Here is a 14,468-nt window from a genome sequence, read left to right as displayed (position 1 = left end):
GAAGACTGATTCAAAATGCGTCAAGAAAGCAAAACTTTTCCTTGCTCTATCAGCATGAAAGCATATGCAAGAGTGTAGAAGTGACCAATGAAAAGTTTAGCATTCAGTGACAGAAAAAACGTTTTATAATACAGCATTTGTTTTTAATTTTCCTTTTTTAATGCTTTTTAAATTTTTTCTATATACTATTCCTTCCAATATGAACTACTCATAAATGCACTCCCTGATCCAAGAGAGAAGGATAAAAATCATGTGAAAGCAGTGTAGGAAACTAACTTATCTTTATATCTTTTTATACATGATTAGTTGACTTTATTGTGTTTTAATTTGTACTTTACATATGGACACAGGGTGGTATGCTAACACTATTTTCAGAGCAGTCTCTACGAAAAAGTACATAAAGTATAAATATTGTTTCTCATGGGCTAATTAGCTTAAACCTAGTTGATTTGTTTTGAAGAAACAAATTTTACAACAACGTGTTAGGGCTGGGGATGTGTGTAGAGTGTTTGGCTAGCAAGCACAAGGCCCTGAATTCAAACCCCAGTGCCATCACCACCTGTCCCATTAAAAAAAAAAAAAAAGCCATCATAGCTGGGTATCACAACTGTAATCCTAACTAGTCAGGAGGCCGAGATTTGAGAATTATAACTTAAAGCCAACCTGTATAAGAAAGTCCATGAGTTTCTTATCTCCAGTTAAACAGGAAAAAGCTAGAAGTGTCTGAAGTGGCAGAGCATTTACCTTGAGCCTAAAAGCTCAGGGACAGTGCCCAGTCCCTGAGTTTAAACCTCAGAACTGGTACACATAAAGAAAAAAGAAAGCATTGTCTACAGAGTAGCAACAGGGGCACCATGCACCTTCTCCACGGTGTGGTCCTCTCCTTCCCAGGGCATCCACAGCTCTGTCCTGCATTCAGAGGGACCTGGAAGCACTGTCCTAGACTACTCAGTTAGAGCCCTGGTTCCTGACAGAGTCGAATTTTAGGCCCTAGTAACTTGTTCAGGGATTCCTGGGATGGAAAACCATAGAACGACTCTTCTGCAAACATTTTAGCACCCAGACAGCCCACATCTGGGCTGGGGGAAAGCCATGACCATCTGAAATCCCAACACCCACCCCATCCTCCCTTGAAGATGCTAGATAGCTACAACAGGTTCTCAAATTGTGTCTCATGGACAGAAGCCACCTAGCCAAAGAGATTATCTGGCAATATAGCTCAGAGGAAAACTTCCACTGGCCATTTTTGCTGTAAGTGTAAGAAAGGCTGTGAAAGGGTTTCAGAACTGGAACAGGAATATGTTTGGGCTGGGGAGGCAGGGATAAGGGATATGCAGCTCAGATGCTCTGGACAGTGAAGGATGGGTCACAACCTTTCTGATAGAGGAAAGGGACTTGGTAGGAAAGGGTAAAGGCGGCATTTCAAGACTAACTGAATCACATAGGACCCTGCCAGTCTGCTTGACTTCATGCCCTGAGGGGCAAATGGCTCCTAACAGAGAAACCACAGGGGATCTTGAATCACCAGCCCACTCTACAAACTCCTGTGGATTCCTGACCGCCTCAGGGCCAGAGGACTTGCCCCCAGGCTGTGAGTTTCATCAGCAGTTACATGCCAAATCCAGAATCTCAGCTGTGGTTGGCAAAAGCCAACTGCCTGCTATAGTTTAAAAGAATAATCTAAAGGTCTTTAACCTGTTAATGATGCACTGATAAACCCTGAGTTTGCCATTATTGGAAGAAATGATGCCGGAGCCAGACAGAACTGAACTTGCCGATTGATTGATTTTTTTAATTTAATATTTGTTCATGGGGAGGCTGGCTTCTTCATTGTGGCGGCACCTGCTAGTGCCATTATAGTTACAAGGCCTGTTGGAGAGGGTTTATGGTGAAGGCTTATTTCTATTATAAATACTGGTTGGGGTGGGTGGTTAATATTCCTATAGTTTCCTGTTATATGGGGTACAGTTGCTTCTGGCCCACATTGTTAAATCATACACATTATCTTTGCACACACATGCACACAAATTAAAAATTAAATATCATGCCAAAATCAACATCATTAATTAAGTTGTAGAGAAAATATTATCCAAGTCAATCCTTAAATTAATCAGTAACTCCAGATCAAGAATAGAACAAACAAGTTGCTTAAAGCTCAGGTTCGGAACCCAACACAATTATTAAAGTTCAACTGATAAATTATTTAATTGAGCCTTAATAACTGAAAAGAATATAATATGAATATCTGATAAAAAGTATATGCAATTTGACTGCCAGAAAATTACTTACCTCAGGTGAGCAACGCAGCACGTAGATTTACATTTATTTAAAGTCAATAAAAGAATATCGTAAGGTTCATTGTTCTCATCAAGAAATAATTTTCAGTGGAGATAGAATCAGAAATAAACATACTATTCATAACCCAACTTTCCAAACTCAGATCCATATTGTATTTATAAAAGCTACTTGATAGCAAGTGGAGATTCCCACACTAGTACAGCAGAGAGTGTTTACCTGAGGAGAAAGGCTTCCATCCTGCACAGAGTTGAGGAGTAAGAAGGTTCGCCTGGCCTCCAGTCTCTTCTAGTTCTCAGCACCTTCTTAGCTGTGCAAGTATGAGCTGCTAAGTAAATTCTCTACATGTCCCATGGTCTCCTTAGCTAAGTAAGAGTTATAGAAGGGCCTACGTTGTTATTGTGAAGAACAAATGAGAGGGGAATAAATCCTGGAATATCTTATTTTCCCATAAAAAAATGGAAGTGTTTAAAGAATGATAGATATATGTTATAAAAGCAAAATAATAGTCCACGTCCTAGTCCACAAATCTGTGAATGCATTACCTTATGTAGCAAGGAGGAATTAAGGCTGCAGATGGAACTAAGGTTGCAAACTTTAAGAAGTTTATCATAGCTAGTATAGGTGGGTCCAATGTAATAAGAGAGTCCTTAAACATGGAAGAAAAGGGCAGGATGAGATCAGAGTCAGACTGAAACTTGATGGTTCTAGTATCTAGTTTTGAAGACAGAGGATCAGAGCCACAAGCCAAGGAATGTGGGCAGCTCTAGAAACTGAAAAAGGAGAGGGAATAGATTTTTTTCCCCTAGCAGTAACAAAGCCCTCTCAATATTTTACCTTATCTCAATGAAACCAGCCAACTTCAGAATTCTGCTTTCCAGAATTGTTTAGGTCTAAGTTGAGCCACTAAGTGTATGATTAGAAATTGCTATGCTTGCCAAGCAAACAGGACCCAGCTTGTATCCATACTGAGAGAGAATGAAAAGCAACAGGGATATTTAAAGAATCTGAGTGGCGCATATAAAGAATTCTTTATGCCAAATGTAGTTTTCTCAGTATGTCCTAATGTATGTAAAATTAAGGTCTTAGTTTAATTGTTTAAAGGGTGGAGTCCGATCTTCAGTGTCTTTCTGCTACTCCATACAGGAAGACCCCTATCCCTACTTGCCTCAGAAGCAGATCAAAGTTTCCATCTCTGAAAAGGTCACCATGAAAGCCAAAAGAGAGGAGAGGCCAATCGCACCTGCCCAATGGTGCAACCACTGCTCTCCCCACTCAGCTTCAAAACACAGACAAGCAGTTTGATGCCCACTCTACTCACCACCACCACTAACAGAGGTCTGAATGACTGCTCCCTGGAGACACAACAAATCCTAGAGAGGGAAAGGCATATACAGATGAGTACAACTCAAGAGGGAAACATAGGTCTCTGAAAGTGTTTAAACTGAGAGGTGTACTACATTTTTAAAGACTTTGAAGAAAAAAATAGTGATACACAGAAAACTGTTTTTAAAAAGTGAAACCATTGTGAACTCCAAGAAAAAAAATGCAAAGTACAATAGAATTTTCCATCATTAAATAATAGCTATAAGATTATAATAAGGAGTATACTGAAATTTGAATTTTTCAAAAGCTTTTCAATGAAAGGCTGGGAAGAGAGAGGTTTCACAGGAAGGCTGGGTACTAACTTCCCAAGGTAGAGACTCAGTAAAGAATGTGTTATACAGAAAATTCATAATTCTGGACTACAAACTAACCATTTTAAAATCTGGAGATTACTAACGAAGAACCATTTGAAACAATTTTACTCATTATCTCTACTTGGAGGGGATTTCAAATTGAGAGGAGGGGGTAGAACAGGAAAGTAAACATTTTGATACAACTGAGATTTTTCTTTCTTCTTTCCATTCTTTTTTTTTTTTTTTGATTGTGAAAATACTGTACTGAGGGGTTACAATTACATGGGCAAGATAATGAGTACATTTCTTATCAAGCATTGTAGCCTCCTCCTTTGTTTCCCTTTCCCATCCCTTCCCAACCTCCTCCCCTCCCACCAAAGTTGTAAAGTTCGTTTTCAACATGACAACTTGTACATCTCATTGTTGCAATGGGTCCACCTATATCCTTATTTAAACGATTTGCTTTTTCCCTTCCCCTCCACAAATTATACCAACATCAAATACAGTGAAAGCAGGGGTTATACCATGGGGGAGGGATATACATTGTCCCATTTGTTAGGAAATGGAAAGACTTGGAAAAAATTATATTAAGTGAAGTAAGCCAGGCCCAAAGAAACATAGGTCCCATGGTTTCCCTTATTTGCAATTACTAGTATATGTCTGAGTTAAGCAGAAAAGGTCAGATAAGTTGATGTTAGGGAAAGGAACTCTAAGATATGTATTCAAATGTTATTTTTCTTTCATGCGTTTGTTTCTAACACATTTATAATATTATTTCTTTGTTGCTTTGTATGTCCCTTCCCATTCTTTTATTCTTTCAATTCCATATAGAATTACAAGCATAATTTTGATAGTAAAATTAAATATAAGCGCTTGGACCAGGATCTGTCTTTCAATGACAAACGCTAAGGATTTTGTTGCCATGATCTTTGTTAAAGCTGCCGACACTTAAGCAAGAATCAGCCCATAGTTTACATGACACCCTAAGGTACTTGTGCTTTAAAAAAAAATAACTCTCTATTTCTCCATTGAAAGAAATAGAGAAATAAACTCTACACTTGATACATGCACCTGAGTATGCACAAAAATATTGTAAGTTAATGCTCTAAAAACATACCTGAATATTGTAAGCTGTGCTGTAGTCTGAATGTTTTGTGTTCCTTCAATTCATACATTGAAACCAAATCTGCACTGATACCCTATGAGATGGTAAGACCCTTGGGAAGTGAGGTTAGAGCGTAAAGAGGTAGCCAACCCTTCTCCCTGAGGGTCAATGAAGGCATTGTCCAGGAAAGAGGAAGCTACTCCCCACGAGACACCTTGATCTTGAAGTTCTAGTCGTTCAGAATTTTTGAGTAATAAACTTGTATGGTAGTTTAAAAAAAAAATAAGGCTCCCAACAAGCTAAGGAGAAAAACACTTAAAGCTTTTTTAAAAAGAATTATATTGTGATCAGAAACCTCAGGTCTCATTTGTTTCTACATTTATTCATTGGAAAGATATTGAGCACCTACTATGTGCCAGACACTGTTCTGGCACAAGAATTAAGAGACAAGTGTTTGTCTTTTTAAGGAACATAACACTTGCAGGGGTAGACAGAAGGAGATTCTGAAGACAGAGACAAGATTTGTCTCAATGAGAGGTATGAAAATAAAAAGGATTTCAAGATGATCACTGATGGCTCATGCCTATAATCCTATCTATGCAAGAAGCTGAGACTGAGAAGACCGAGATTTGAAGCCAGGTTTGGTATTAAAGTCCATGAGAACCCATCTCTAACTGAACAGCAAAATGCCAGTTGGAAGCGTGGCTCAAGTGATAGAGCATCAGCCATGAGGAAGAAAGCTGAGTAAGTGTAAGGCCCTGAACTCAAGCCCCAGAACTAGCAAATAATGATATCAAGAATTTTGTCCTGCCAGGCGCCAGTGGCTCACGCTTGTAATCCTAGCTACTCAGGAGGCTGAGATCTGAAGATCGAGGTTCAAAGCCAGCTCGGGCTGGAAAGTCCGTGAGATTCTTATCTCCAATAAACCACTAGAAAACCGGAAGTGGCGCTATGGCTCAAGCAGTAGAGCGCTCGCCTTGAGCTGAAGAGCGCAGGGACAGTGCCTAGGCCCAGAGTTCAAGCCCCACCACCGCCAAAAAAAAAAAAAAAAAGAGTTTTGTCCTAAGAATCTGAAAGTATAGTCATAAACTAATATTAGTGAAAGGAGCAGGCTTTGGAATATCAATGTTTTACATTTGAAATTGAAATTCCTATGTTAAATCCAAGTAGAAAAGTCAAGTAGGCAGTTAGATATAAGAGACCAGGGTTGAAAGAAGAGGTCCACTCTGGAGAGAAAAAACTAATGCTTTAATCGTTGGCATATCTATCAAGCCTTGATCGAGGACAATGAAATCATTCAGGGAATTTAAAGTAAAAGCTTATGAATGTGTTGGAAGGATTGGAAGATCAAAATTCAGGGAATTTTATTCACAAGTCCATTACAGTTATAATCCAGAAACCAAGAAATTGCCACCACTGCCTCCTAACGTAGGCCCTACACCCACAAAACTGGAAAAGAGAAATGAAACCTGTCTCCTACAAGCATTCCTGCCAGTGAAAGTCGTGAGCCAGATAGAGATTCCACAGGAAAATGGTTTCAGCATCCCTTCTGTCTCCCATTTCTCACAGATCAGTATTTCTCATCAATGGGATCTAAATACATCCCAAACCCAAGATGGAAGCCTACTAGTTCCAGCTTTTAGCTTTCAAGCACCTCAAACACCGTTGGGGAACATAACAGGAGTCACACAGATGCTAATGAAGAACAAACAGTAGGAATGGTACTGAAAACCCTAAGGCTGGATGAAGTCATCAAGGAAATAGAAGAGAATCAAATACTGAGCCATAGATTACTCAGCAATAAGAGAACGAGACAGAAGGAGGCTGACAGAGAGCCATTGCCTCTTTTCCCAGAAGCTCAAGGTAAAAATGTTTCAGAGAAGACAGAAGTGATGAGCCCAATATCTACTGATACTATCTATGCATGCTTCTTTTTTAAAATGGTGCTGGCCCTGAAGCGTTAACTCAAGGCCTGTATGCTGTTCCTGGGCTTTTTGTCCATTACCACTTGAGCAGTACCTCTACTTCCGGCTTTTAAGCGGTTAATTGGAGATAGGAGTCTCATAGACTTTCCTGACTAGAATAGCTTCAAATCCCTGTTCTTAGATATCAGCCTCCTGAGTAGCTAGGATTACAAGCATGAGCCATTTGCAGCCTGCATGCTTATTTTTTAATGAAAATAATGTCTAGTTGTTGTTACACACACACACACACACACACACACACACACACACACACACACACACCAGACACAGTATTGTACACCTCAGCTTCTAATGAGGCCTAAACACTGAAGTCCTGGTGGATTACCTAGCAAGTCCTTGTCTCAACAACTAAAACCAACCAAAAGAAAGAAGAAATGTTACTTGACATTCCACTATTCAGGGAGAAATAATCACAATTAACATTTGATGAGCTGCTCTATTCTGTGAAAGTATGTGTATGAACACACATATATAAATACACAAACATATATACATATACACTTAACATACTAGGTAATTTTCCTATATATATTTCTATGTACTTAGATATTTGCTTTTATCTACTTCTTTCTAGAATTATACATAAAGGAATTATACTATTTATACTATTTTAAGGCCTACATTTTAGCACCAATAATATGTTTTCGAGGCCAATAGATTTATATTTACTTCATCATTTGGTCAAGTATGTATTGTATATGTATTGTATATGTATGCTATACTTATATAACTGTTTCCTCTTGATGAAAATTTAGGTTATTACATTATTTCAATAATTGTACAAAATACTGTAATAAGCAACTTCATTATGATACAAAATTTTTAATGTCTAAAGTTAAATATTTAAAGGTAGAAAGAATCTATTTTATTTACAGTTGGCACAAAACTACGAAGTTTAAACCCAGTTTCTAGTCTTGGTGACTTGAAGTGAATAAATAAAATATCTTCTTATATAATTCATATCAAGTCACATGAGTCTAAAATTTGTCAAATATGTCAGCATAGATGCCCTTTTGAACTTATTATGCCATTATCAACCTACAGCACTATATTTTTAGAACATCTAGAAAAGCATTTTCTCATGAATTTCTTTAACCTTATAATTTGGTAGCTTAATCTTAAATTCATCGATGCTCTGTAGATATAAAACTGAAATATTTAGAATTTAACTCCTGCTGCTTGACTTTCAGGTGGCTTGAGTCAGGTAGGAAGTAAGAGACTAATGAAAAAAATTACATTATGGCTCACTCAGTCATTTGGACAGGCAAATGCAGGAAGATGATATACATCCTTATACTGTGTTTACCATCCTGGGCATCAAAGAATGTGCTGGGACAGGATGGGGAGGGGGGAATTCCTATCGTTCCCTCTCTTTGTAGAATGTTAGCTATACTGTGTAGATAAACATGAGTGTGAATGAATGTGTGCCTTTATAGATACATACAATAAAGTCTCTGGATTACATGAACCCTCTCTGTCTCTCTCTCTCTCTCTCTCTCTCTATATATATATATATACATACATAGTTATATATGCATATATAGGTATTCATATATTATGTAGACAACTATATATATATAGTTTAAGGTGTCAATGTTATATAAAATAGATGAAACAGATGCTAAAATTGTGAAACAAATTATATCATAAGAATACTAGACACCAAATGGTAAGCAACTGGTAAGCAAAACTAAATTAACTTTGGAATTATTCATTTCTAAGAATATTAAATATAAATCTCAAAGCATTCTTATTTTCTTCTCCCTTTTGTAGGCTGTTTACTTAATCTACATTTCTTGATATATGTTGGCCTCTTCAAACATTCTATAGTCATTAAAAAAAAATCTCAGAAAAACATGTCTCCACCTGACAGATCGTTCTGAACTTGTCTGTTTCCAGAAGCCACGGAACGCCATCTGGTTTGTATGACTCCTTGAGCACTACAGGGACTCTCTCTACAATACCAAGGGTTCTGCAACAAAATGACCCAGTCTTGAGTCTTCCTAAACAGCAGACATCTCCAAAGGACCTTCCCGATAGCAGGATTATCAATTGGATAATCTATCAGCTGTTAGTGAGGATAAAAGGAGAAGAAATACACAATTGCATCTTCATTTGAGCCTTCAGTTAGTTTCTTCAGGAAACAGATCCCAATAGAGACTTGGCACAAAAGACTACTTGTGTGTGTGTGGCGGGGGGGGGGGGGGGGGGGGGGGGGGGGGGGAGGAGTGTTTAGAAGAGCAAGCAAGAACAAGTGAAGCAAGCAGATTGAGAAAAGGAAGTTGGACTTTGATGTGAGTGCAGTAGGGGCCTTAGATTTAGCCCAGAGAGAGCTCTGGAACTAAGATGGCCTTTCAGAGTTGCCCCTAACTTATGCAATGACAAGCTATTTAGTCATTGGAGGTAGGCTGTCCTCTGAAAGAGGAATCTCTCTTTGACTCAGGCAGTTTCTAAACAGGGCCTTGGTTGAGCCCAGCAGTAGGAAGTCCTCCAGCAGTAGAATGAATCCCATGCCCTGAAGGGTAAAGGGTTAGTGCACTGAGCCATCTGTGACACTCTAATGCCCTCAGAGTGTCTACTAAGGTTCATTGATCTTTAGATGCAGACAGAGCTGGGCAGCCATGTACACTGTGATATAAAAACCACAAACACAAATATTAAAAGCCACCGCAGGTTAGGCAACATCATGGAGTCTATGTTGAGGTGCTCTACATAAGAATTTTCCTTGAAGATATAAAATTGGAACATACTCTAGAATGGCATCCATAGCATCCACACCCAAATTTCCTTTCTATGTCCAAATCCTTGCGATCTCACTCTCATTATCATAGGCAGTATCCATCAACAACTCCCTTTATCTTTCTGCCTGGAAGAATCCTCTGGCCCCAAACATGGCAGACCAGTTGAACCAACCAGGGAGTCAATATCTCAGGAAAACCCTCAAACAATGAGGAAAAGAATGTGGTCATCTTCCCCCCTCCTCCACCCAAGGCTTTCTGTGGCACTTGAAATAAAACCTCAGCCATTTTCCTGATCTAAAAGCTCTCAGGGAATCTGGACCCTACCTTCTTCTCTCATTGTAGTCTGGCTTGCTCTTCTCTGCCTCCACATCTATTCCTGCCTGAGGCTTTTGCCTTCGTACTTTATTTGCAAAAAGTCTTTCTCGCTCCTTGTTTACCTTCAGGCTCTTTCTTGTTACTTGTTCTCAGATCAGTTGTCATCTGCTCAGAGAGGGGTTTTTACCACCCAATCTAAGCTGGCCAGCCCTCCCACCCACTGACCTATGGCCCTGTTATTTTTTTTTTTACCAGAACCTATGACAATATGAAATTACCTTTGTAATATTGACTCATCATAGTATATGGTGGAGACACAAGTTCTAGGAAGTATGATATTATTCCTACTTAATATATTGCCCTTGGCACTTGGAATAGTACCTAGAATATAGTAGGTATTCTACTAAGATATTTAAAGTAATGAATGAGTTAATAAAAGAATGAGTGAATGGATCATGCTGTGCTTTCTTATAGAGCAAAATACTAGCTTTGAGAAGGAAAAAAAAGGATGAAGCATCTGCTCCAAACATGATTGATCATTGTTTAAGAAACACCCTAAAAACCTTTAAATCTCAAGGAAAACCGTTAAATAAGTGTGGCATATAGCATCAGAATGACTACAGAATATCAGGTTTTAATCATCATTCTAGACTGAGATGTAGGAGAAGTAAGATTTACGGGTCCATCTCATCCCCAGCTTCCCTTCATAATATAAATTTCATTATCCCAGAATGAGTTATTTGTTGCCTCACAGTGCTTCACTAATAACAGGCTACTTAGTAAAAATAATATAATGGAAACAACAGCAAGTCAGCTGATGTTGCTCTTTCCTTTGATGTGCAGAGATCCTCTGAGAAGAAGAAGCTGATTTCTGCGTGAAGGCAAAGAAGTCCATCATAGTTATGAGTGCTTCAAGTCAAATCAACAAAATGTGCCTTCCATGTAACCCGTGAAATATATGTTGATACATCCTACCAGGCAAGGGGGATGGAGAAACAGGTGTCCCAGCAAGGATATGTGAATGTGTTGTTTTCTCCAGACAAAGAGGAGCAAAGGCTGAAAGATTTAGCTCTTCAGAACAGCAACTTCAAGAGCCAGCAGTGATTTATTTGACAGGGAAGAAGAGGGCAGCCTCCCCTCCTCTACAGAACCAGCGCCTTGATTATAAACACTCAATAACTTCCAGCTTGAAAATGTATTTTCTCCCCTGCCTATATGTATCTGACGCCTGCTTTATTATTTCCTATTAGGAAATGCTATTTAATTCCGTCCACAGCTTGGCGACCTTTGTGTGGCTTCCCCATTTAGGAAATTTACAAGTAAATCACCAAGAAGTATGTACACATGCACTTATAAAATATACATGCACTTGTAAATGAAAATGCACCGGATGAGAGGGTGGAAAAAAGAATCCTACATGCATTGGGGGAAAAAAAAAACAGGCATATGTGCATAAGAGGTGGGAGGCAGGTGTTTGGGAAATCTTCACACCATCCCAATATTTTTCTAATGGTTTCCATTTCCAATGCAAGAGAGAATTTGGAAAACATTAGCCACTGTGGTGTGCTCTGAGCAGTGACATGTAGCTGGAAACATAGTGGGTGGGATTCTTCCCCCCTCCCTTTTTTCCCCTCTAACAAAGAAATAGGGTGAGTTTATTAAAGCATAAATGCCATTTTCATTCTGCAATGTTAACTGTGTGGCTGGGATCCCTGAGGTACAGAAGCAGTCAAAGCAAACAGCTGTGCCACCTACTTGCAACAGTTGTACGCCCACCACACAGCGCCGAGGGGAGGAGCAGGTCAAAGGGAGCCGTAAAGAGGATGGGGAACCTGGATTAGCTTGCTCCCCATTAGCCCGAGGGAAAATCCAGCCCTTCAGAGGGTAGGTATTGTGTGTGCTGCTCAGAGTACTGAGCATTCTCTTGCAACTTGTTTCCTATAAACCACCTACTGCATTTTATATTCGACAGTCACATAGACCAAAACAGTGTTTAGCAAATTAACAGAATGCTAAATAAAAGGCATATCAACCAAGCTAGCAGGCAGCTTGAAGATGATCCTGGGTGGGGGATAGCTGTAACGGCTATTTTGGTGGCAAGTGGTTACTTCACCATCCAAGTCTCTTTCTGGGATTTGGGGAAGAGAAGTCACTCTGGCCAAGCTGTTATTAGGTTATCTGTGTGGAGCCCGAGCACTGCCCTATGCTTGGCATGCATTCACTGAGGATGTAGTGATAGAGTTCAGGCGAAGAAAACGGAATTCTGCTTTGTTCAGGGGCAAAGAGCTACCCAGGCTTGTAATTCAGTTACCCTGTAGGCCTGTGGGGGGAAGATGGCTACACCCCTGTCCCCTCCTCCTTACAACAACCTTCTTCGCAGCTCCTATCTATAGAAGTTTGATCTCTCTCCCTTCGCTGACACTTTCCCCCTACCTTGTCTTCTGACTACCATTCTGTCTTTCTCTCCTTACTTGTTTGGATGTTTCATTGATATGTAAAGCTGTATGGATTTATGAGGAATCATGCAGAAATATTTCAAATTCATGTGGACATGGCATAATGTTCAAATCAAGGCAAGTATACATCTACCCCCTCAAACACTTAACAGTTCTTTGTGACATAAATATTCAAAACACTTTCTTCTAGCTTGTTGAAATATGAAGTCCATTATGATTATAATTGCCTTACTATCCAGTAATACAGCAGGACTTCTTATTCCTATTATAATTTAGTACTCAGTGATCAACTTATTCCTACCCTTTCTTCCTCCCTATACTCTCCAGATTCTGATAACCACTATTTGCTCACACCTTCCATGAGATCAATACCTTGTTGCTTTGATATTTTATCTTTGTAGGGTGCTCAGATTCAGTATGTTTTTTTGATCAAGAAGACTTTGTTTATATAGGATTTTTTCTGCAGTTTCATATACATGGTAGGTATTTTTCTAATTCAATGAAGAATACTCCTATCCTTTCTCACAATAACTGTCAGATACTGTGCTAGCAGGTGTCTAAATGGGTTCTTATTCTCACTTGACACACTTCTTTGTGACAGTTCCCTTCATACTGTGACTTACTTTGTCATCTTCATTCTAATGATTCCAAAGCTTCTATTTCCTTCCCCAGTAGTGTTCCTGACCTGTAGACAATGGAAATTATAGAAAATTGACCATCTCCATTGCCAGAAAGAATAGGTTGACATTTTTTAGTCCCAATTTAGGTGTTTTGTTTTATATTGGTTCTAGGGCTTCAACTAAGGGCCTGGTCACTGCCCCTTAGCTTCTATACTCAAGGCTAGCACTCTACTAGTTGAGCCACAGCTCTACTTCTGGCATATGGAGTTGTTAATTGAAGATGAGTATTATGGTCTTTCCTGCCCAAGCTGGCTGTGAACAAGGATCCTCAGATCTCAAGTCTTCTGAGTAGATAGGATTATTGGCATGAGCCACCGACTCCAATTTGGTTTTATACTTTATTGCATGTGAGCTTTGATTCCTAATTGTTGGCTAAACTCCTTAAACTTTTAAACAGTTGGCCTCTGATTGAGGTGAACCTACCTTGAACAACTCCCTTGCTTGCTGTAGTAATGGGGTATGTAGTGTTAAGCCACTGCTAATCAACTAAACACAATGAGTACCAATCCATTCAACACCATGCATATCTTCAGAGATATGCCATATGCTAAAAATCAATGGCAGAAGAAATAGGAAGAAGCTATGAGACTTAAAAAGACATTCTTTATTTTTTTGGCAATATCACCAAATGTTCTTTCTTGTAGCCAAACAATTTTATGCCAAAAATGGAGTTGTGTGTGAGGATGCTACCACCAAGAATTTCTTTGGCCTTTTTTTTTTTTTGCTTCATTTTGTTATTTTGAACCAGTTTCACCATGTAGCTCAGTCTGGCCTCAAACTTTCCATCCTCAGGCCTCAATCTCACAAGCCCTAGGATTACAGGTGTATGGGAAAACCTCAGATTTGTTTGTAAGCTTTTAACACAATAATTTTGACTGTAATTTTATTGACTATCTCTCTTGTTAATACTCTGTATTAACATGTAAAAATATGCAAGTTGTTCTTCTCTTAGATTAAGTTTAATCAATATTGTAGATGTTTTCAAGTATTAGTTATTAATGGGCAGAATAAATAAAATACTGAATTTTGCCTCCTCTTCCACATACACACACAAAAATCTCAGTTGCACTCTCATGAGGGAGTATATGCATAGCATATACATCATTTTTTAAACAGTGTGTATAACTAGGAGGCTAATTTAAACAATGGAGGAGTCTATGACCCATCCCAAACTACACTTTGATATGAACACTGATATTTGGGTGATAAATA

This window comes from Dipodomys spectabilis, unplaced genomic scaffold, assembly GCF_019054845.1.
Source record: "Dipodomys spectabilis isolate Male_0828 unplaced genomic scaffold, ASM1905484v1 ptg000054l, whole genome shotgun sequence".
In the NCBI taxonomy this organism is placed as follows: domain Eukaryota; kingdom Metazoa; phylum Chordata; class Mammalia; order Rodentia; family Heteromyidae; genus Dipodomys; species Dipodomys spectabilis.
The sequence above is the reverse complement of the archived record's forward strand: the minus strand, read 5'-3'. Positions refer to the sequence as shown.